The sequence below is a fragment of the Danio aesculapii genome, chromosome 4, assembly GCF_903798145.1.
Source record: "Danio aesculapii chromosome 4, fDanAes4.1, whole genome shotgun sequence".
NCBI lineage: Eukaryota > Metazoa > Chordata > Actinopteri > Cypriniformes > Danionidae > Danio > Danio aesculapii.
The window spans coordinates 24,745,742-24,772,239 of record NC_079438.1 but is presented as its reverse complement, the minus strand read 5'-3'; the positions used below and the strand labels follow the sequence as shown (position 1 = coordinate 24,772,239).

Below are 26,498 nucleotides of genomic sequence, written 5' to 3'. Positions count from 1 at the left end.
ATCTGGAGCTGTTGGTGATTCATATCATGCCGTGTGAAATGTGTTCTGACTGAAAATAGCATCAGCGATCACCTACAGCCAATAAAAGAGCAGCATTCACTAGTACGGTATCTGCAGGCCAGCAGGAGGTTGGAGGAGAAGTTAAAGTCGCTTTTTTCAGTTTATTTGGACCCAGGAAATGGAGGAAAAATGTAAAAGATGTAAATCTGGCAGGAGAACCCGTGTCTGTTTGACGTGTCATTTGAGAAACATCAGGTCCGGGTCAAAAAAGAAAGTTGAAGAGAAATTGCTAATTCCCTTCAAAGGCCAGGAGAGCAGATATGTAGATTTTCTACCCCATTAAAGGCTTCTTTCTCATTATGTAGTATTAACACAAGATATTCTTTGTTTTTGGCTGTGAGATTTAGTTTGGACAAAGTTATCAGCGATTCTTCCTATTGTAAAGTCATGCAATGTGAAAGCCGCTGTGGCCGATCCATCTTGCAAACAAAGCAGCAACAAAACGCTAGCCCAGATAGTCATGCAGTGTGAAAACATCCGTGACACGACTATTTGAAAATCCTGCAGTCTCAACTCAGCATTAGAGTCACTCACCAATTTTATAATCATTTGATCTCCTCTAAGGGCTTATTATAGGCACTATCCTTATAAATAAACTGCATAGTTGCAATCTAAACTACATTCTCACCTAAAAAGCCTCTGAGGTACATGATGTCCAACAGCTGCAATATTTGTCAAACTGAAGTGAGTTTAATGATCTGCTGTCTCTCTATGTGTGTGGAGTAATACACAAGGGTAAAGAGGCTGTACGAGTCCTGATATTGCAGAATATTGCACGTCTATTAGCCAATCATATTTAAGAACCAGACAGATATATATACGAAAAGTTCGGATGCAAAAGCTGCTTAATATCATAAAATTTATATATTTATATATAAATTTATATATATATATATAAATTAGTGGTGAGACGTTATCTGTGTTAACGTGAGACACTTATCGCATGATTAAAAAAATATTGTTAATCTATTCTCAAAGTTGGGTTGGGAGCTGGGTTAATCTATGTAAGCTATGATGACTTTCACCTTGATAGTTTAGCGCAGATGTATACCTGACCGGTGAGCCGTCTGACAAAAACAGTGCCCTTCTTAATCAAATCAGCAGATGCCCTTCGGGATCTTTCACTTACTTCGAAGACTCTACTGACTACGCTTACATGGACATCTGTAATCTAGTTACCTGCCTTAGTAGACAACAACATAATGAAGGTGTTTAAGTCAAGTTCTGTAATGTAAGAGTTTCCTGTAGTTTTGGCTGACTTTAATTGCAGTTCGGCAGTTTCACATTCACTCATGAACATTTCATTCATGCCCCCGTGACAAACTGGGATATTAGATTCAAATAAGGAGTAAAGACAGGTGAGAGTGTCATGGAATTAAAAAAAACTTCTGCATTTCGCTGTTTGTGTGTGTGTGTGTGCGTGTGTGTGCGTGTGTGTGTGTGCGTGTGTGTGTGTGTGTGTAAAATATGTTGAAAGGTCCTACAAGATGATAATAGTTTGATGGCTGTGTTTACTTCAATAATGCCACTAATATCTGCATACTCCACATGTCTTAATCCCATTTCTGTTTAGTTCAGTTATGACTTTAGTCAGATTAAGGTCATCAATAATCTCTGTTTGGAGCTTATGTAGGCCTACAGTTCAACATTCATGTTTAACTGAATAAACAGTGAGTAAACACAAGCACATCTTATTGAACATCATTTATTTTCATCACCAATGATCATAGAAGAACAGTTTCTCAAGCAGTCTGTAATGCATTTTGGAAACAGGAGATGAGCCCCTGGTCTAATGCGCCACCTGGCTTGACAAACCTTTTCTCAAAGACTTATTATTTGGGTAGCATACATATTCTGAATGCCTTCGGCAGATTTCAAATGAGCCATTTTAATCTAGATTAATTCAGAGACAGGGTCTTCCATGTGAGTGTTTATCAATAAATCTACATGTTTGATGACTCCTGTGAATCTTTGCCTTCCCGAGAGAGCCCAGGCATGCTTAATTTATGAGCAAATAATGAACAATTTGAAGAATGATACAAGTAATGCTTCATTAACTCCACTGAACACTTGAACTAATCTAACACACATTCAGTTGGTACAGGAAGAGGCAATACAAGTGAAGAAGTATTATTAGCTAAGTAAGCTTTAGCTAATTGAGCTCATAGGAAATTATGAGTAATTAATCATTCATAATTCTCTATGAGCTAATTTTGCTACAAAGAGACAATCAGGAGCACAGGGGCTGATGGCAATTGAAACTCTTTGCCCTCTAGTGTTCATAAGAGAGACTGCAGCAGGTTGTGACACTTTTTTTTTTTTTTCTCTGGTGTGTTTGTGTCTTCAGTGTGAGATCAGGATCATGTGTGTCCAGCTCTGTGTCTCTGAAGAGTGACTGGTCTAAAGATCGTTCCACCATACTTCAGTGAGGAAAACCTCATCATCTGGCGAAAGGTATTGTGTGTTTTACATTATTGCTCACACATGGACTGTTTTGAACATATTAGTCCAAAGCATGCGCTATCTAGGGGAAATGAATAAACTAAATGCCATTGTGTGTGTGTGTGTGGGGTGTGTGGGTGTTCCCAGTACTGGGTTGCAGCTGAAGGGCAGCTGCTGTGTAAAACATATGCAGGAATAGTTGGCAGTTCATTCCGCTGTAGTGAGAGGTGTGTTTGCTTCTAAATGTATAATTACAGTAGTTTTATCTGTTAACAGTGATGAATATGAGACAGCAGATTCAGGAGACGAGACTCACAGGAGACACAAGAGCTTCACATACAATCTCCAGTGGGTCTTTCAGGTAGGAAAAACTCATTTTGAGTCATAAAATCACTGAAATAACTCCATGAAACACAGAAATATTTGTTCACAAGACTTTTGAGAACTGAATCTTGTAACCACACACGGAAAACATTGCTGAAATTGGAGCCTGGCATGCGCAGAAGGACTGCCTTGATGGAGCCAATTCATTTGTTTTTTCCATGCCTTCATTATATCTGGCTAAGAGGAATTAACCTTCATTTGAATGTTTATTAGGAGTTTTCAAATAAAAGCCAATGATAAATGATTTATATAAATAATATTTTAACATTTACAGCTCTATTTGTTATACAAGATTCAGTTTCTGGAACATTAATATTTCATGACAGCAAATTCAGTAGAGGAACTCAATAACATGCTGAAACTCAAAATGTCAGAGACGTCCTGTAAATCAAGTTCAAAAAACCTTACAGGAGATCAACGTGGAGATCGGCTAACATTAGTTTTGTCTTCCTAATTGTTATTTCAGACCCATAAAGAGAATTACTGCTAGATAGTGATCACCTGTATTTTCCCCACCATGGCTAGGTTAGGCATGTATCAGCAAACTAATAAAGCCCGATAAAGCCCTGACCTTACCAAATAAACAGTGTTCCACCAGATCCTGTATGTCACACACTATAGTTTACTGCTGAACAACTCATTTTATCATGGTAAAATAACACAGGAATCGAACATTGATACTTCAGTCTCCTGCCGAAGCTTCGACGGTCTGATTAGAGAACTGTCAATCACGATGACACGCCCCATTTTTAACAGCATTGAATTACTGGCTAAAAACACTCTGTTTACAGACATGAAGATCTGCAACTGTATCAGCATAACCAGTGCCTTAAGTGACCAGAACCATATTTCAGGAAATTTAATTGCAAGTGTAAAGAACTTTTTTTGGGCTCAAGTCTCTTTCAGTAACACAAAGGAGGCAGCCAGCCCCCAGGGGGTGATCTAATGGCCTGGACTTTTACTTAAACGCAGGCATGTGACACACTTGGTACAGAAACATCAGAGTCTCCAAAATCTCCAGTGACTCCAGAAAAGAAAAAATTTGTCACTTTTTTGACATCTTGTTACTGGAAAAGTCTGAAAAGCGCTAAATACAACTGTGTGTGAATGAATGTTTTGGTTAAATATTGTTCTTTTTCTTCACTCATAGAATCTTGAGAGTAAAATGATCAGATTTCTGAAGAATGAACTGGGGAAATTTAAGAAATCTACAAGCAGAAACAGTCAAGAGTTTGTAAAGGACTATAATGGAACAGAAGCAGAATCACAGAAGCAGCTCTTGATCTTGCACTCTTCTCCTGAGAGAGATGAAGCAAGGTCAAGCTGCTGATACTCTTGAGGGTAAGAGACTCATGGGTAGGCCCACACAAAATCTGCAGACTTTTACAGAGTTTTAGCCCATCATTGAGTTATTTATTCACTGTGTAAATGTGTGTACATTTATATTCATTTCAGTTATTTAATTCAGTAATATTGTTTGACTAATATGAAAATGTTCATGATTTATTTACAGTGCAGTTTGTAAAGTCATATTTTCTCTCCTTTAGTAGATATATTATATGAGACTTGTGCTTTGTTTACCAATTAAGTGGATCTAATTGGATTTGTGTTGCAAACATGAAATATTATTTTAGAAGTTAAAAAGGTGTTATTTTTATTTTATATATTACATTTTTAGTTATGATACTCCCAAAGTTATGATATTCAAAAAATCATTCCACTAGTCTCCAGATATTTTACAAAATTCTCCACAGAAATATAAAAAAAATGTCTGAAAATTCTGTCGGCCCTACTCATGGCCATCTGTCAGACTGTCACTTACAAATAAGTCAAGACTAAACTGTTTTTTTGCTCCTGTGTTTAGATGAACTGCTCTTCATTCAATCAGCTTAAATGTAGCCTGAAGAAGAAATATCAAAGTGTGTTTGAAGGAATTGCTCAGCAAGGAGACTCCACACTTCTGAATAACATCTACACAGATCTCTATATCACTCAGGGTGCGAGGTGAACAGGTCAACACTGAACATGAGATCAGACAGATTGAAGCTGCTTCTAGACGTCATCAGTCACTAGAGAGACAGGTTGAATGCAAACATTTGTTTGAAGCAGCTGAACAAGACGAGCAGATCAGAACTGTCCTGACAAAAGGAGTTGCTGGCATTGGGAAATCAGTCTCTGTGCAAAAGTTTGTTCTGGATTGGGCTGAAGGAAGAGAAAATCAAGACATCAGCTTCATATTTCCTCTTCCATTCAGAGAGATGAACTTAAAGGAGAAAGAAAGACAAAGTTTAAAAGACCTCATAACTCAGTTTTTCCCAGAGACTAAAGGACTGAACCTTACAAGAAGCACCACGATTCAAAGTCCTGTTCATCCTTGATGGATTGGATGAATGTCGTCTTCCTCTGAACTTTGCTGGTAATGAGACGTGTTGTGATGTATCTTCAGCAGTCTCTCTGGATGTTCTCCTGACGAACCTCATCAAGGGAAATCTGCTTCCTTCTGCTCTCATCTGGATCACCAGCAGACCAGCAGCTGCCAGTAAGATTCCTGCTGACTGTATCGACCGGCTGACAGAGATACGAGGATTCAATGATGCCCAAAAGGAGGAGTACTTCAGAAAGAGACTCACAGATCAGAATCAGGCCAGAGAAATCATTGATCACATTAAACAGTCAAAGAGTCTCTTTATTATGTGCCACATCCCAGTCTTCTGCTGGATTTCAGCCACTGTTCTGCAGAATATTTTGAAGGAGAACAGAAATACTGAACTGAAACACAGGGCTAATGCTGAAACACTGCAGGAATCTCCCAAGACTCTGACACAGATGTACACACACTTTCTCCGCTTTCAGATCCAGCAGAGCAGAAGAAAGTATGATGGAGAAAACACACCAGATGTCTCCTGGGATCCGAACCTCATCCTTTCACTGGGGAAACTGGCCTTCCAGCAGCTGGAAAGAAACAATGTGATCTTCTATGAGAGCGATCTGAAAGACTGTGGCATTGACGTCTATAAGGCATCGGTGTACTCGGGCATGTGTACCCAGATCTTTAAGGAGGAGACAGGAATCATTCTTGGTACCATGTACTGCTTCCTTCACTTGAGCATTCAGGAGTTCATTGCAGCCCTTTATCATCATCTGTTTCTCGACAATGACAAGACACAAGCAGAAAAAAGCAGAAATGTGTCCATGATTGATTTGCTGAAGACTGCAGTGGACAAGGCTCTGAAAAGTGAGAATGGACATCTGGACCTTTACCTTCGCTTCCTTCTCGGTCTGTCACTCCAGTCCAATCGACAACTCTTAAGAGGCCTGTTGACACAGCAGGATGACAGAGACCAGAGCAAAGAGGAAATAATTGCCTACATAAAGCAGAAACTTGAAGGGAATCTGTCTCCAGAGAGATCCATCAATCTGTTCTACTGTCTGAATGAACTGAATGATCAAACTCTGCTGAAAGAGATTCACCTCAGTAGAGGAAGTTTGTCATCTGCTGACCTTTCACCTGCCCAGTGGTCTGCTCTGGTCTTTGTGTTGTTGACCTCAGAGGAGGAGATGGAGGAGTTTGAGCTTCAGAAATTCCAGAGATCAGACGAGTGTCTCATCAGACTATCAGCAGTCATCAAATCCTCCAAAAGAGCTCTGTAAGTCAAAGTGCTTCTTTCTCAAATTAAATAATATAGTATATCATGTTAATGAACATGCACAATAGTGATATCATCTGCACTTGAAAATACATTAATAATTGTTTCTTATTTAATATTTTAGTGTTTTTTAATAACGTTTAGATTCATGTTTTGGCAGTGGTTGTTTAAGGGATAGTTTACCCAAAAAATAAATGTACACATTTTTACTCACCCTCAAGGAGTTATAAACCTTTCTCAAACTTTGTTTCTCCTGTTAAACATAAAAGAAGATGCCTGTAGAAAGAAGCCTGTAACCATTGACTTACACATCAGTTGTTTTTCCTACCATGTAGGTCCATGGCTAATGGTTTTCAGCTGTCATAAAAAACACAAGTCAGCTATAAAATGATACATTATTATATAAAATGAAGTCCTTTCTGGTAAGAGTGGAATGATCACACTGATGTTGTTTTCTCCATTCTGTCTATTTTGACCCATCTCTATGTTGATAATTATCAGGTAACACTGACTACGTTTACACGGACATCAGTAATGGAGTTATTTGCCTTAATCTAATTAAGACAATAATAAGATTTAAGCGTTTACATGAGCTGCTTTTTGAATTATAAGTTGCTTTCAATTATTGTCATCAAGTCACCACACTATCCACATTTTCTCCAGAGTTTCCTGTAATTTCAGGTGTTTTATTTTTAATTTGTCGACTTTAAGTACAGTTTGGCACTTTTACTTTCATTCGGGAACATTTCCTGCATGCCCCCTGTGACAAACGAGATATTAGATGCATCTATGAACTGCTGGAAGAGTGTTGTTTTAATGGAAGTTCATACCGCATGCTGAACGAAAGAAAAAACCTCCGCATTTCACGATGCTGACGTCTGTGGTCTGCACTGACTCGGTAGGGGCAAAGAGTGTCAAACAGCTGTGTGTGTGTGTGTGTGTGTGTGTGTGTGTGTGTGTGTGTGTGTGTGTGTGTGTATAGACTATCCTGTTCGAAACGCGCCGATAAGTCCTACATGACGGTAATAGTTCATTTAATGTGTTTACATGTCTGTACTGCACTTTAAAAATGAGATTAAAATTAGCATACTCCACACGTCTTAATTCAATTTCACTTTAGTTTGATTATCCTTTATTGGATAGTTAATCAAAAACCGCTGTTTATATGGTTATTCTTAATCACAGTATTGTCTTAATCACATTAAAATCGAATTATTGGTGTCCATGCAGTGTTGGGCAGTAGCGTCACTACTTGTACTTAACTACATTTCTCAGTTTCAAATCAAATGTAAAAATCAATGTAAAAGTCGCTTACTTTACTAATAAAATAGCTTCGCTACTGAAAAGCTATTTTATTTAAAAGTAGCGCAGTAGCGTCCACACAAGCTACATTTACCGATCGCAGATCAATAAGTGATGACACCGACACTCACGGAGCTGTGAGGCTGGTGTCTAGCTGATGAAAGTAAATCCATATGATGGCGAGAATGATGATTTCTTCCTGTTTTACGGTGTTCGACAACAAAGGTTTTGGTGCATTACTGCCACCTCTGGTGAAACTTGCTTGATGGAAAGATGACTGAGGGAGAGGAGTTATTTCCTCATGACCATACCTCCAGGAGTACATGTTAAGCTGCAATAACTTAATTTCTGATGCTGTGCTCAAAAAATAAAAACACTTTAGTGTATATAAATATATATTATAATGCTTATTCCAATTTATTTCCCTTTACTATTAATGACTATAGTATTTTAAATGTGTAACACCTGGTGTTATTGGATTGTTTTAGCTGTTATATACTATAATGTGTTTCTGTTTAGTACAGCATATTATTTAAAGTAAATAACTGAACTGAACTATTCTGCCTCATATGTTTCATTGACAGTTTTATTGATCACTAAGATGTGATTGACTTCGATTTAAGTTGCTTTGATTTAAAAATGAAAATTGCAAAAATAGTTTAGATGTAGCTAAGCCTCTTTTGCCAAGTAGCTTTTAGCTTAGCTTGCTACAGTTCCCAGGGAGTAGCTTTTAGTGTAGTTAAGCTACATTTTAAGTAGAGTAGCTAAAAGCTTAGCTCACTACATTTTTCTAGTAGCTTACCCAACTCTGTGTCCATGTAAACGCACTCAGACACAGACACACACAGATAATACAACAGTACCAGGACAGGCCAACCAGGACCATGACATAGCTCCCTTCTAGGAGCAGATTCCAGATGATCCTCAGAGGAAAACACAAAACAAGAGTGAGTTCAGCAAGCTGGAGGTGCTACAGTGGACAAGGGTGATGGGGGAGAGGTAGTTTAATGAAACCATGACGGGGTACAGGACAGATGGTGAGGGGGAAACTGACAGACAGGTGAACAGGAAGAAGGACAAAGCCAAGGCAGGGACTACTGGACCGTAAACCAGGGCAGATCCTGTGGATCAGGATAAACAGCTGGAGCACAGAGATATAATGTGTCCTTAAATTTTGCATTCACAGGTGAGGCAGTCCTTATCACTGGCACTTCTAAATAGATGTATTTATTTTCTATATTTCTGTATCTCTGTTTGCTTTTATTTGTCTGTTGATATGCAGCTTTTAAATGTGCTAAAGGAAATTATTATTATTTAGTTTGTTCATGTGTTTTATTGTCATCTGTGGACCTTTGTGTATGATCTTCTCGTCTTGTGATAAAAATATTTCTTCATCTATTCAGACATCTGAAGGAAGCCATTTACTTTTGTTGCATAAACCTAAATCCTATTAAAAGCTAAACTCACCAGATGTGCTCACTAATTGGTGAAGTTAAACCAGTCACTACAGCCAGATGTGCTTCAGACTATTAAACACACCAGATCAACACATACATATTGGGTTTGTTCTCTACACAGACTACAGGGCTGTTATCTCACTGTTCGGTCCTGTGAGAGTTTGTCGTCAGCTCTTCAATCCTCAAACTGTGTCCTGAGAGAGCTGGACCTGAGTAACAATGATCTGCAGGATTCAGGAGTGAAGCTTCTCTCTGATGGACTAAAGAGTCAACACTGTAAACTGGAGACACTGAGGTAAATGATTCTCCACTCAGCAATATCACACAGACATTTGCAAGGATGTGATTTTATTCATATCTACACATTGATAATGATTATATGATTATGTCTATGTGTTGACTCAGAATAAAAAAGACAAATCTATTTAAATGTATTACTGAATAAACTGCATGAAGCTGCATTTTCAGAATTGAAGTAACTCTTTTCCTGATGTACACCATAAGGGTGTCAAAACAGTTCGGCATCTGTTCAGTAATACTGATTCATTACATACTGATGTAGTTTATCTCATATGCGCTTTGTCATTGTAGATGAGGTGAGGGAGGTGAGCATGAGTAATTAAACGCTCCAACTACTTTAGAAAGCAGATAACCGTGCACAATCACTGCTTGTTAGTTTGCTGGACGGTCTTTTTGCTGCTCAGGGAGAAAATGAAAGCTGTAAAGCTATCAGAGTGATATTTGTGGATCCAGGCTGTCTGTAGAACAAGTTTTCACCACTGCATCTGTCATGGATCAGCTGTGATAAACGCAGCCGTTCAGCATCATCATTTCTGTTGAGGAACACAATGGCCGATCACAGGTGTTTAAGAATTCGCTCAACAGTGCTCAAAAAGCAAGCGGGATTATTAATTCAATGTCAAGTCAATGTTTATTTATAAAGCGCTTTTAAAGACAAGTGTTTTCCAAAGTGTTGTACAAGCGTGCTCCATTTAAAACGAAGGACAAATAAAGGACACAAGACTCTCATATGGTTTAATGTCAAAGAGTGAAATGAGTTTTCAGACTAGATTTTAAAACAGAATGAGTTAAAACTCTAACATGTAGAGGCAAATTATTACAAACTGGTTTGTGTTCTGACCACATGTGCTTGGCTGTACACTATATCAATAAAGGGTTTAGTCTTTTAAAAACACCGCTGTACCACATTGAGCCACTGAACATTGCTCTTAAGATGTTTTTCTACAGGGGGAAAGTGTGAATTTCCTCCAAACCTCTCAGATATAGTCTGTGTTAGTAAATGCAAGACTATTGATGAACTCTAGCATAACACTGTATGACAACGCTTCAGATGACTGTTCTAGAGCCTACAGCTAATTAATCTGTCAGATTCTGGAGTGCATTACAGCTCTAAAGAACATTATAAATGATGAATGATCTTAAATAAAACAAACACATTTATAGAGATGGTATACAAGTATATAATTTCACTCACCTGGGAAACGGAGGCCACGTGAACGGTTTGTGAAGTGCACACAGCATGCCATATCATCTGATACTTGTAGGAAATAATTCCAAAAGGCGACTGAGTGTGTAAAGCCACATAAACAACACAAAAATACATCGAGTTCAGCGGCTAATCAGCCGGAATCAGCTGAGGTGACGAGACAGCGACAAGGGAGACCTAGCTGTCACTCAAGTGGCCACGCCCTTAATTATGCAGACTTAATATAACCTAATATAAACAAAACGGATGAGTTATAAAAAAATTCACCCCCTCACAGTTCCATGAAGGGTAATATTAGCCAGATGAACCAAAATGGTTCTTTGTATTTGTTCTCGTAAACACCTTTTTTTCCTGCTGTAAAGTCGGCCATTTTATCAGTGGGCTCAATAGAAATCTGCTCTATATGGAGCCAGGACTAGCGGGATTTCCATGAATTGCAGTTTCAGTTACTTCTGTATTAGCTTTATGAGGGAGAGTGGGAGGTTGCAGCACTTCATATATCTGACTGCTCGTATTAAAAGGAAAAACTGTATACTTTAATTGTGCAAAATTAACAATTGTGTTTAGAAGGAATCGCTAATACACTGTGATGCACAGAATCTGTGTGTTTTAAGTGAAGTTTATTAATAAACTAATTATGAGAGGAGCATGTGCTTATGATTGACTGCTAATGCATTGGATCCACCAATCAGATGATTCCTAAATCACTATAATAACCAGAGTATCTTACCTTAGCCGCCTTCGCTTTGAAGAATCCCCCCTTCCACCCCTACTCCTCCTCTTTCCTTAACAGGGCGGCACAGAGGCCCAGTGGTTAGCACCGTGGGCTCATATCAAGAATGTCACTGGTTCAAGTCTTTACCTGACCAAGTTGACATTTCTTATTATTTAATTTCTTTATTTCTGTTATATACCCATCTGTTTCACTTTATTCTGTAAAGGGCTTTGAGAAGCAACTTTTAAAGATGCTACAGAAAATTATTGTTATTAGTTTGTTCATTAAAATAATAATAAATAAAACAGTTTAAAAAGTATTTCCTGTCTTGCAGTGTTAGGTGGTTAATAAAGAGTTGGGCTATTGGAGCATCTGAAGGAAGCCATTTAATTGTGTTTTATAGACATTAATAATATTTAAAGCTAAAATCACCAGATGTGCTTAATAATTAGTGAAGTTAAACCAGTCACTACATTCATACATGCTTCAGACTATTAAACACACCAGATCAACACATACATATTGTGTTTGTTCTCTACACAGGCTACAGGGCTGTAATCTCATTGTTCGGTCCTGTGAGAGTTTGTCTTCAGCTCTTCAATCCTCAAACTGTGTCCTGAGAGAGCTGGACCTGAGTAACAATGAACTGCAGGATTCAGGAGTGAAGCTTCTCTCTGATGGACTGAAGAGTCAACACTGTAAACTGGAGACTCTGAGGTAAATGATTCTCCACTCTACAATAACTACAGTCAGACAGTTTCATATTAGGGCTTTTCATGCTTGAACATGTTAACCCTGGGTGATACTAAACCCCAGATAACAAGAATTATGGTTTATCAGTAATTATGTTTCACACTGCTCATACTATACCTGTAGTTAACCCTCAGGGGTCTGAGGTGATTTTGGGACCCCTGAGATGTTTTGACATGCCCTGACATTTGTGCTTATTTCAGCTACTTCTTTCATAGTACTGGCCAACATGTATTTTATTTGTATTCAGCACAAACTGTGCTACAATAATATGTGAGAAATATTGGTGTACATGCTTGTGTTTTTTAGAAATAAAGATTATGTGTGGTTAATAGGTTTTAGAGGACAAAATAGCTGAAATAAGGTCCAAAAAGCAGACTGAATGTGCCTGAACAAGACTTTAGAGTAAGCAGTCTTGTAGGCTGGAATATTTACTGCACAATTACGTGAAAATGATTCTGTTCTCTCATTCAAAGAAAACATTACAAATGATATAGGATTTGTTGGCTTTGTTTTGGGTGATCTCAGCTGTATGCGTGAGTGACAATGGTCATGAATAATTCACACCTGGAGAGACAACAGACCCTCCCCCACTCACCCATCAAGGGCAGCATACAGCAATGTCCATCTGCAACAGCTAGCCCAAACTAAATGCTTGTTGTATGACTTGCTGTGTGACCATGTAAACACTCTGGGTGAACAATATACAGTGCTCAGCATATATAAGTACACCCCTCACTAACCTCTCTTTTACATTCATATTTTAAATAGGAAGCTCTACAATATTATATTTGTGGATATACAATAGATTAGCCAAATCTGGAGCTCATCTAACAAAATAACTTATGATAAAGCTCCAAAAACTGGTCCACTCAAATTTATATGTTCTACAAAAATATTCAATACAAAATTAAAAAAAGAGGAAAAATCAAGAGAAGCAAAACAATGGAAGAATTCAGCTGAAATTCTGTAGGGTTTTTTGCAATATTTAGCCTGAATTTAATTGTGTTATCTTTCAATTTCTGAATATGTTTGGTGACTAAAATATTATTGTAATAAATATTTCTGTTGAATAAATCTGTTTTGTTTAAATGCACCAAAATACACTGCCTATATTGACTGAGAAATGGAGGAAAATCTGGATTTTCAGAATGGGCTGTACTCCATTATCCTGAGCGGCTGTATGTACACTTCTACAGCGTGCACATATAATATATATTTGAAATGGTCTAAAACGTGTTGGCCAAACTCTCTTGTGCATTAATCCAGCATTTAATAATCATTTGTGAATGAGTCTGAGACACTGAAGTAGCGTAATGACAAAAGCTTTAAACACAAGAATAAATCCTATTTTAAAGAGGAAAAACAATTCCTTTAAATCGAAATCAGATTTGAAGACCTTTAATAGAGATTTCCCCAAATAGTTGCAGTCTTAGTTCACTTTTTGAAAACTTTAGCAGGTTGTAACTATGTCTGTGGGTGTCAACATTCAACATCACTTTCCGTGTGAACAGCCCTTAAGTCTTACCAGATGTGGAGCCCAAATGTGCAGGGGTGTGATTTTATTTCTATTGATATACAGTTCTACAGATGATGGTGAGTCCTTGTTGTGTGTGTGAGTGTGTTTGCTGATGTGAGGGCTTGATCAATAAGGAGAGCTAATCAGGATGTGTGTGTGTGTGTGTGTGTTCATCACTGCTGTTGACATGAGCAGAAACAGCAGTCAGCATCCTCACAACACAAAGAGATGTGTGATTGTCCAACTGTGTAATGTGGACTATTGCTGTGTTTGTAGATTGTCTGGCTGTATGGTGACAGAGGAAGGCTGTGGTTTTCTGTCTTCAGCTCTGACTTCAAACCCCTCACACCTGAGAGAGCTGGATCTGAGCTACAATCATCCAGGAGATTCAGGAGTCAAGCTGCTCTCTGAACAACTGGAGGATCCAAACTACACACTGGACAAACTCAAGTATGTGGAGCATCACTGGCCTTGTGCTTTTACACTGAATGGCTTTAAAAAGACACTAGAAAGCTCTTTTCTGATCTTCAGTTTTCTGTGAGGGTTATGGGGTGAGGACAGACAGAAGATACAGCTTGTAGAATATTCCAGTCATGTCTATGAAGAGCAAATCATTGAGTGTGAAATGAATCTCCTCTGCAAATGTTGGAGTGTATTGGCTCAGTTGTGACATTAAGCGGGACACACTGTACAGTTTCAGCATTTGAGCTGAGCAGAGAAACTTCTTCCTCCATTTGTGCTGAAGAATCCTCCAATATCAGGTCAGGAATAGGGTTGGGGATTGAAGATGGATTCAGATTCTGGAATCAGACACTTGGATTAATGTTCAGACTCTTGTTCTAAAATCAACATCTGGATTCCTCTTCTCTGTGCACACATGTGTATTTTTCACTTGCTAATCTGTCAGGAACTTGGGCGCTGGCGAGCAGCTTTAATAATCTGAACATAGTTTAGAGATGGACTGCAACATGTGCCCAAAGGCTGCATGTGCTGAAGAACGATGGCAAAGCTAAGTGTGATCACTGTAATAAATGAATGTTGCAGCAGGGTGTCTCCATCAACATGAGCAGTATCTGCGCTCGCTTCACCAACAGCAGAGGAAAAGAACGCACTGTGTTAGATTCATTGTGCATCCCGGCTGGAACCAACAAGTGTTGTGTTTTAGCTGAAGAGTTTGGAGCGTGTAGCTGAGCAGCTCAGTGCTAGCTTTAGCTTATTAGCTAAGGGGGAAACTAAACAGCTCATTCTCTCCATCTGTGTGTGTTTACAGTCTGGATCATGGAGGAGACGCGAGGATTACAGCAGGACCACGCAAATGTAGGACTACACACACACACACACACGCACACACACACACACACAAACAAACACTCTCTCTCACACACACACACACACACACACACACACACACACACACACACACACACACACACACACACACACACAAACACACAGCTGTGGTTGTAAATGTGTGTGTTCTTGTGTTCAGATGTCTGTTTCCTCACACTGGATCCAAACACAGCACACACTTGGCTCATTCTCTCTGAGAAGAACAGAAAGGTGAAGTGGGCGGAAGAGTATCAGCCGTATCCTGATCATCCAGACAGATTTGATTATTGGCCTCAGGTGTTGTGCAGAGAGAGTGTGTGTGGACGCTGTTACTGGGAGATTGACTGGAGTGGAGATCATGCTGTGTGGATATCAGTGTCATATAAGAGCATCAGGAGGAAGGGAGGAGGTGGTAAGTGCTGGTTTGGACTTAATGCTCAGTCCTGGAGTTTGATCTGCTCTTCTTCCAGTTTCTCATTCAGACACAATTACACACACACTGATCTCCCAGTAACTCCGCTCAGCAGGAGAATAGGAGTGTTTGTGGATCACAGTGCAGGAACTCTGATCTTCTACAACATCTATAGAGACACAATGAGCCTCATCCACTCAGTCCAGACCACATTCACTGAGCCGCTCTGGCCTGGGTTTTGGGTCAGTTCTGGATCATCAGTGAAACTGAGCTGAAGACTGACGAGAGATTTACCCACAATCCTCTGCAGGAGCAGTCAGCAGCTGTGTGTGTGTGTCTGTGTGTGTGAGAATTGTAACTCCACAGCAGATGTAACAGCAGCTCTCCTTGCTCCACATTCCAGACAGCGTCCTTATAACACACTGTTGTTCAAAGGTTTCAGCATCATTTCTGCTTTTGTAATACTTCAGATCTATTGTAATTCTGGACCTAACGAACGCTTTAAAACTCTAAATCTCTTGAGCATGTTCATCATCTGTTCTGTTTCTTCTTGTGATAAGTAGAGCAAGTTTTGCTGGAGCAACTAAACAGTGAATGAACTGCCATTTCAGTTTGTGTTTCTGACTATAGCCCGCTCCAGAATAAACTTACATTGAGTCCAATTCTGTCCACATCTGCTCAACATATCAAACTATTGTGTTCAGCGTCTCCACTCCAGATAGCGATGATCCACGTTCTTTTTAATGAAATTGTTCATGAAAATTCTTAATAATAAAGATAATAATATATAGCCAGACGGCTGGTCTGTGCTCTGAGTATTTCAGAAACTGCTGATCTACTGGGATTTTCACGCACAACCATTTCTAGGGGAGGAAATATCCAGTGAGCGGCAGTTCTGTGGGCGCAGATGCCTTGTTGATGCGGTCAGAGGAGAATGGCCAGACTGGCTCCAGCTGATAGAAAGGCAACAGTAACTCAAATAAGCACTCGTTACAACCGAGGTCTGCAGAAGAGCATCTCTGAACACACAACATGTCCAACCTTGAGACGGATGGGCTACAGCAGCAGAAGACCACCAGGGGATTCAACCAGCGATTCCTAAACCTTTTGATATCTCAACCCTCTTTATCTATAATATTAATATGAATTCTGCCCTTAATGACCCCCTCTCTAAAGTTGGCTAATTGTCACATAACGTAGCGATAAACAAATGAACTATTTACATAATTAAAGTCTTTTTTTACTTCACATGTTCTGATTTTATCAGCTTTTCATGAACTCATGATGAAACTCGTGACACATTCAATATAAAATCTGCTGCTGATACGGGTGCCATGTCTGATATAAGATTGTGTCACAGTTAAAGTGAAAACACTGCTTCAAATATTCTATCAGTGACAAAATGAAGTTATAGTCAGTATATATTTACTGAAATGTTTTTCAATTAAAATTCTTGATAAATTAGGAGAAAATCTCAATCCTGTTACAAGTTTACAACCCCGAAACAATGAGATGTGTGACGGGGTTAAGTGTGATGGGGTTGAGTTTTCAAAACAAAATGGCCTCCTCGTGTGGTTTAAAAGAGAAGGCCCACCTGGCAGCAATTAAACAAGAATATGTCATATTGTTTGGAAATTAATCATACTTAGTTTTACGTTACAGGGTTGAATTGTTAAGCTTGACCGTACCCCCTCCTAAACATAATAAATGAAAGAAATTAAATAAATTCAAATATATCTTGCCTTCTTTTGCACCATGCTGTTAAAGAGAGCTGAATGATGTCACTTCCTGTCTGTGATGTAATAATACATGTAAGTTGCTATAGGTGGAAAAATGCTAGCATAGTAGGGTTGAGTTTATATTGAGGGACATAACTTTGTAGCCTGTTTTAATATATAAAAAACAATCTTATTTTTATTGTATTTTTATTTATCACCAGAAAAGAACTCAAATAAATAGTTGTAATACTGAAAATGTGGACACTGTGTGCATTTTATTAATGTTTTTCTACATGCGATTTCAGAGAAGTACCTCAGGGACATGACAAACAGCTTGGTTTGTGACAGAAATGTTGAGTTATATGTTCTCATTAACCATATAAATTGATGTTTTGTTCTGTATTTTGTTTACTTATTTTTTAGATTATACTACTTACTGTTGTATGCTAAAAATGCGCGAGAGTTCGTTGTGCGCGAGTGTTAACAAACGGGACTTTTATTTTGACTAGTTGAAATGTTGAACTTAGTTCCGACTACTTTTATGTGATCCTTCTCCCTTGGGGCACTGATGTTATACCAGTGCGTTGAGATGTAAACGAACAAATAAATAATACTAAGAAGTTATATCTGGATTATTCTTTAATGGATGGATGACAACAACATATTGCACATAGACATGACGGATAGAAATGAAAACTCTACAGAAATGTTGAAAGTTCTCCCAATTCTTCTGTTTTCCCACCACACATTTATGCATGTGATAAAAATGTGCCACAATTCCACAAACATTCCACTGAACGTTAAATCACATGTAAACCTCTTATAACCTCATTCACTTACTGGTTTAAGAAATCCAAGGGGCGAGGGCTGGGACAAATTTAGTTTTTAGTTTATATTCACTAACATGGCTAGCAAGCCTCACTGATCTGGGCTACACCACTCTGTAAATGTGATTAGCATTTGGTTGAATTTATTTGAAGCCATTTCAGAAACACATGGAGTCAGATGTGCTTCAGGCATAAGTGATGAGCCGGTCTAGTTAAAACACAATGACTCTTTGGTAGAATACTGAGTAACTGTTAGAGCTTTCTAATGCCCAGTCTTACTTTTGTCCTCACAGATAAAACTAAACAGAATGCTACCACAGCATAACAAACTTAAAGCATGACTTCCAGGACTGAGAGAAAAAAAACAACTATTAATTGAAGTAAAAGCACAAGTGGCCAGCACTTCTGTTGACATACAGTACATGAAGGGCTTTGTCCATGAGAGCAATAGCCTTGACCCCCTCAGTTCGGTATTCTGCTCAGTTGGCTTCAGCTCTTGTGACTTTTCTTGACTACTCAGCATCATTCTACACTTTTTGTACAAGCAAGCTTCCCCTGAAAGTAGATTTGATGTGTTCTTATTTAAGGCCTTGGTGCTTTCTACCAATCCAATATGTTGTCCAGATGCAATTGAATGTGGATGTCGATTGAACTACTTCAGCATTAACCCCATAAAAATAAGCGGAGTCAGCAATGTGTTCTTCCTTCTGAAACATTACTCCATGCTCTTTAAGTTTGATGTATTTATAGATCATTTATTTAATGAAAATGTTATTTATGAAAGTGTATTTACCTTTTCTTTTAGATTAATACAATGAGCTTAAAACACTGACAGTTCTGAGCTTTATAATGGCAATGAACTGCAACCAACAGTTATGGTTCATGGTTTAGTGGCGGCTTTCTGAAGTGGAGCGAGGAGTTTGAAACTGTCAGAAGCCACATCTATGTCCAGAACACATCATCCGACACCCAATCTCAATTCAGTTTGGAAATTCAAGAAATTTACAGTAGTCTCAGTGATCTAATTAAACTGGAATATATTTTATTATTCATTCATTCATTTTCTTTTCGACTTAGTCTCTTTATGAATCTGGGTCGCCACAGCGAAATGAACCGCCAACTTATCCAGCATATGTTTTACACAGCAGATGCCCTTCCAGCTCCAATACATCTCTGGGAAACATCCACACACACTCATTCACTAATGACAATTTAGCCTACCCAATTCACCTGTACTGCATGTCTTTGGACTGTGGGGGAAACCAGAGCACCCGGAGGAAACCATGCAAACGCAGGGAGAACACACAGAAATGCCAACTGACCCAGCTAAGGCTCGAACCAGCGTCCTTCTTGCTGTGAGATGGCAGCACTACCTACTGCGCCACTGCGTGGCCTTATCGGAAATCATATATCCATAAGTGTAAATATATTAAATGTAACCTCCTTTACTTTTATTTTGCCATCCCAGCGCTCACACTGGAGCTGATGTGTTCAGACTCAGCATCAGTTTAACATCTTTAATCAGCCGCAGGTCATCTAGAGGAGGTTTAACACATGAGCTGTTCACACTTCTGTATGGTGTATATATCAGAAAAAGGGACGGTTGAGTTCTGCTGGAGACCTGCACATAGAGGAACACATGGACATCAGACTGCTGATCAATCTGCACAGGAGACGATGAAGAGGAAGAAGACAGATGATGGAGGAAATAAATCTATTATCAGGGGAAATATTAAGACCGAATGGTGAGGAGTTTGAGATAAAGATAAGAAGAGACGACATTTATATAACATTAAAATATTAGTAGAGACAAATAAACGTGTGTGTGTTAGAAACAGAGAGTGATGTAAACTAGACTAAACTCAGCATTAATGGAGTTCAGGAACATGATTCATGTGAAGACTGTAGAGTTAGAGAGAACATGTTAGATTTGATGGAGGAAACATGCAAGAGAGAAGTAGAGTGGCTGCAACGCAGTACTGGGAAACACCCACACACACTCACATTTACACACAGACCTTCAGGGTGAATTAAGTAAAGCTGAAGTCAAAACTTTAATAAAGATACAGAAAAAGAGTTTAAGGCAGGAATATAAATTGGGATATAAATGACTCAGGAGGACATCTGTATAAAATCCAAAGGTAAATCTGTAGAGGAAGAGAAATGAGGAATAATCGTATGGAGGAAATGGTCACCGTCTCAGAATAGCACATACAGGACTAAACAAGACACTGTTTAAATAGATAAGCACACAGTTTAACCCATAATAACAGAATGTCAAGATTATGAATATGAAAGAAAAGATATTAAGAGAAGTATTATTAGACATAATCTTACATTTACTCTGGGAAATATATTAGGGTCAACATATAGAGGCTTTAATAATTCACGTCTGAAAGAAACCGGGCTGTTAGAACGAATTTACAATTTAATTTTATGTTTAAAGACAGTTTTCCCTTGGTTTTATAGTGTGATTTGTTTTTCTCGTTTCCCTCCATGTCAGACTCCTGTTCCACACTCCAGTCCAGCAGGAGGCGGTAAAGCAACAACAAATAAGTTTGACAACCGCCAAAATACTGAAGAAGAAGTTGACAAACCGAAAGCGCCAAAAAGCTCACCTCGTGTTCCTGCTGCACAAGAGCGTCTGTACTTCTGCTTGTAAGTTTAATACTTCTACATTACGCTTATTTGTGGAGATGATGAAGGGGTTTATATGTGTATAAGCGTGTTTATAAGCGTGATTTATAGGACTGTCTGCTCCTGAATCTCAAACACTGATTAAACACGGTTCAAACACGGTCATTTGAACAATAAAATGGGTTATTTTTATCCCTTAAACGTGTTTGTGCTCTTCTATATCAGGTTGACTCGATATTTTCACATCATTCAGCACAAAACAAACTTTAAACAGAGTCAGGAAATCGAAAGTGAAAGCAGAGCTTCAGTAAACAGGAAGAATGCTGATGATCCTTAAACTGCATTTAACTGGTAACGTTTTAGTACTAACTAACTACTAACTAAGCTAATAAATAATTAAAATAATAAGTTAATAGTTGTCTAAAGCAGAAGTTATCCTGACAGACACATACATATCAAATGATCAAACCTGAAATATCTGAGGTGTCAGATCAGGGGTTAAACTAACTGCATTAATGTTAATCAGGTATAAATATATATATATATATATATATATATATATATATATATATATATATATATATATATATATATATATATATATATATATATATATATATATATCTGCTGTGAAATGGCTGAAAGTCAGTTTGTGTTCTCCCTCATTATGTGGTCTATTTCAGTAAGGTGTTGTTTGTGAAGTCAGCATTGATTGCTATAAAGTGTGATGTTCTTAATCTCAGTATATTGTCATCTCCAGGTGATGGTCAGCGGCTGATTGTTTCCTCAAAGCTCTGCTAATGTCTGCATTGGTGTTTTAGCTGCAGTATGGCAGAAGAGCGAGTAAAGGACTCTCTCTCAGAGAAACACAGGTATTGACTCTGTTTTTACACCATTATTTCAACACTTTCTCTGAAGAACAAAGACCAACAACAATGCACTTATTTGTGTTGCTATTGCCTGATCAAATGATGGACAAAGCTTCAGTTTACAGCTTCAGGAAATGTGTTTAGATCAGTCTAGATTACAGACAGCTTGATCTGGTATCATCTTTACCAGAGCTCAATATTTGTCAAATTGAGAGCTCTACCTTTCTTTTCACCCTGATGATCCCTCAGTTCCAGCTCGCATTCCAGCTTGCCTGTCAGACATTTCACACTGGATGAAAGATCATCATCTTCAGCTTAACCTCGCGAAAACGGAAATGCTTGAAGTTTCTGCCAACCCGACTCTACACCATAACTTTTCAATCCAGATGGATGGGGCAACCATTACTGCATCCAAAATGGTAAAAGCCTTGGAGTAACGATGGATGAGCAACTAAACTTCTCTAACCACATTACTAGAACTAGCTAATTCTATCAAACCTCTTCAGCTGCTTTAGAATGCAGCAGCACGAGTGGTCTTTGATGAACCCAAAAGAGCACATGTCACTCCGCTACTCACCTGTTTGCACTGGCTGCCAGTTGCTGCTCGCATCAAATTCAAAGCTCTGATGTTTGCTTATAAAGCGACCTCTGGCTGTGCTCCTTCATATCTGCTCTCACTTCTGCAGATTTATGTGCCCTCCAGAAACTTGCGTTCTGTGAATGAACGTCGCCTCATTGTTCCATCCCTAAGAGGGAAGAAATCACTTTCCCGAACTCTCACATTCAATCTGCCCAGTTGGTGGAATGAACTCCCTAACTGCATCAGAACAGCAGAGTCACTTGCTGTCTTCAAGAAACGACTAAAAACGCAACTATTTAGTCTCCACTTTCCTTTCTAATCTGTAACTGCCTCTCTGGCTATACCACTAACTGTACTCTCTCTCAAACAAAATTTTTTTTACTAATGCTTAGCTTCTTAGAGTTTACACACCTGAAACGTGTCTATAGCACTTGTTCACTGCTGCTCTTATAGTTGTGTAAATTGCTTCCTTGTCCTCATTTATAAGTCGCTTTGGATAAAAGCGTCTGCTAAATGACTAAATGTAAATGTCATGTGTGCTGTTTAAAGTCCTGTACAACATCAGAGTTAAAGCTGACCACAGAACAGTTTCAGCTTGTGCTTATAGAGGAGAGAAAATGAAAATCAACTAAAATTAACACAAATGTGCATGTTAAACCTACAGTGTACAGGAAGAGGCAATACAAGTGAAGAATAAAGGTATAACACTAACTAATAATTAATCATTCATAATTCCCTATTAGCTAATTGTGCTGTAAAGAGACAATCAGGAGCACAGGGGCTGATGGGAAATGAAGTCCAGGAAGATAAAACCATGTGCCCTGTGCTGTTCATAAGAGAGACTGCAGCAGTTTGTGATGCTCCTTTTCCTCTGGTGTGTTTGTGTCTTCAGTGTGAGATCAGGATCACGTATGTCCAGCTCTGTGTCTCTGAAGAGTGACCAGTCTAAAGATCATCCACTAAACTTCAGAGAGAAAACACTATCGTCTGCCCAAAGGTATTTTGTGTTTTACATTATTGCTCACACTTGGACTGTTTCAAACATGTTGTTGTGAACCAACATTACAGTAAAGAGAGTCATTCCTGAATGACTTTGGTGGCTCATTAAGACATTTACAGACACCAGATCTACCTGAGCTCAAACTCCCCTCTCGCCCTGCAAACGAGAGGGAGCCCCAGGCTCAATGGTCTTATCAGGACTCTCTCCTTTTGGCATGCCAAACAAGCTTTATAAGAAATCATCAGCTAAGTGTGAACTCTTGAAGCGTGTATGGGTGTTTCATCAGTACTGGGTTGCAGCTGGAATGGCATCCACTGTTTAAAACACACAAATGCTGGAATAGTTCATTCAACTGTGGTGACGCCTGATAAATAAGGGACTAAGCCAAAGGTGAATGAATGAATGAATATCTGTCTCTGTTTGCCTTTAAATGTATCATTACAGTAGTTTTATCTGTTAACAGTGATGAATATGAGTTAGCAGATTCAGGAGACGAGACTCACAGGAGACACAAGAGCTTCACAGACAATCTCCAGTCAATCTTCCAGGTGGGAAAAACTCATTTTGAGTAATTAAAGTCACTGAAATAACTCCCTGAAACACAGAAATATTTGTTCACAAGACTGTAGAGAACTGAATCTTGTAACCTGCTTGACTTGTCTTAAACTATTAAAGGGCCATGCATTAAAGTATTTTTTCTTTCTTGTGATCGTGACTTAATTTCTCATGATTTCAACAAAGCAAAATTGATTTCATATCACATTATCTGCAGGGATTCACTTTTTAAAGTAATAGTAAATCACTTGCAGAAAGGACACATTAAAGCATAAGCAGGATCTTCATCATTCTTCATAATCTAATTCATTCATGCAGCAGCTTATTTTGCGCCATACAGAACTACGCTATAAATGTTGAGGGAATATTATTGTTAATAATGAGATATAATGTTACACATGAATATAATCACGAATGTACATTAGTCATGAGTAGGGTTCGCGACACATCAAATATTAGCGATATTATCCGAATAATTTTGTCGATGATTTAAAATCTTGAAATATCACGCATATTGAATATTTCGAATTCAAGCATGACTACTTTGTCAATAAATGCACCGAGCGTCCAATATTACGGCCCTGTAAGCATCACCATGTGCACAAGAGACGTGAGTTAGCTCCTGAAGATTCAGCTGTTTTCTCTGACATGTTTGCCAGTCATGTTGACAGAAGACACAGAAAGAGAAACGACTTCCTGTCAGTTTTACTCATTTAATAAGAACTTCTAGTTTTGTTGTAATTATAAATGTACTAGGTGTCAGTAGGTGACGTATGCATAAATTTGCATATCTGCATCAATAACTGCTGCCAAACTGATCAAATTTGAAGCAGAAGCAGAGATCTGACTGTACCAGGGAAACACCTCACACTCTTGAGGTTCAGAAGGAAATAAAGTTGCTAAATAATTTGCAGTTGGTGCTTTGAAATGGCTGAAATCCCTGCTCATTGAGAAGAGCAGAAACGGTACAGTACAGACACGTCAGAGTCTCTAAAATCTCCAGTGACTCCAGAAAAGAAAAGATTTGTCACTTTTTTGACATCTTGTTACTGGAAAAGTCTGCAAAGCCGCTAAATATAGCAACAAAGACACTAAATTAGCAAAACTTTTGACATATGTGTTCATTCATGTGTATTTGATGACTAGTCTAGATTAGGGCTAATCTTAGACGTCTATTAGATTTTCACTGACAGTCCAAGTTTAGTAGAGATGTCTTTGTTTAGATGTTTATTAGACTCTGGTTTCCACAGCCGTTCAGATGTTGTGTTTCAGACATTTGTCAGGTATTTGTTCTCAAACTGCTCCTGTGTGTAGGACTAGCCTCTTAAACATCTTATCCAATGACTGTGTTGTGTTTGTTTTTGTCCTTTGTAGCTGTGAAATGTCATTTTTAATAACATGTGAATGTGTGCGATACTTCCAGCTGTCATGTGTGTGCTGCATTGTGCAACCGGTGTGCGACCCCCTTTAGTGTAATGTGCTCAAAACCTGCCTGGATCTACTTTAGCTGTGTGTTTATCTGAAAATAACCTTTGAATGTTCATCAGCTAATCAGAATCAAGCATTTAACAGACTCTTAGTATCATGTATTATAATATATTTTCAATTATTGAGTAGTTTGTGGATGAACAACTGTGTGTGAATGAATAGTTTGGTTAAATGTTGTTCTCGTTTCTTCAATCATAGAATCTTGAGAGTAAAATGATCAGATTTCTGAAGAATGAACTGGAAAGATTTAAGAAAATCTCACAAGAAGAAAACAGACAAGAGTTTGTAAAGGACTTTAATGAGAACAGAAGCAGAATCACAGAAGCAGCTCTTGATCTCACACTCTTCTTCCTGAGAGAGATGAAGCAAGATCAAGCTGCTGATACTCTTGAGGGTAAGAGGCTCATGACTAGACCTACACGAAATCTGCAGACTTTTACAGAGTTTTAGCCCATCGAGTTTATTTATTCACTGTGTAAATGTGTGTACATTTATATTCATTCAGTTATTTAATTTCAGTAATATTGTTGACTAATATGAAAATGTTCATGATTTATTTACAGTGCAGTTTGTAAAGTCATATTTTCTGTCCTTTAGTAGATATATTATATGAGACTTCTGCTTTGTTTACCAATTCAGTGGATCTAATTGGATTTGTATTTAAACATTAAATATTATTATTAAAGTTAAAAAGGTGTTATATTTTATTTCGTATATGAAGTTTTTAGTTATGATATTCCCTAAATCTTTCCAAAGTTATCTGCAGATTGTTTACGAAATTCTCCACAGAAATAGCAAAAAATGACTGAAAATTCTAGGGGTGTAATAGATCACGGTTAATCCATGATTCATGTGGATCACAACCCATGCTTTGGAAGACACGTAACCCGTGGATTAAATTTGTAACAATCACAGAGAGATTGCCTCTCGCATCATTCAATTCACATGTGTGAGAGCATTTAGGCTTTCCTGTAAAATATAATGATGATGGAAGAAGATGTGGTGGGTTATTGGGGATGTGGTGGGTTTTGTTAAAGGTCACTACTTGTTAAGCCTTTATTAATGCATTCAGTGTAAGCTGCACGATTAATCATTACAAGATCAGGATCTCAACACCCATGGAACATCTATATAAATGATGGTGATTTACATATGATTAATAATCCTCAAATCGCTGCATTCAAATCTGAAAATGCAAAAATGAAGTTACAAACAGTCAAATAACACAGAAGTACTGGGAGAACAGTTTATAGTTCAGATAAAATCACTGATGTTTATGTTGAAGATTAAAATCACAGTC

General features: G+C 38.3%; 2 pseudogenes; one reads left to right on the top strand and one right to left on the bottom strand.

The window, feature by feature from the left end:
- Positions 1-26,498, bottom strand: part of LOC130222307 (NACHT, LRR and PYD domains-containing protein 12-like) — a 339,313-nt pseudogene that overhangs the window by 254,799 nt on the left and 58,016 nt on the right.
- The window catches only part of LOC130222311 (zinc finger protein 850-like), a 535,728-nt pseudogene that overhangs the window by 468,714 nt on the left and 40,516 nt on the right, over positions 1-26,498 (top strand).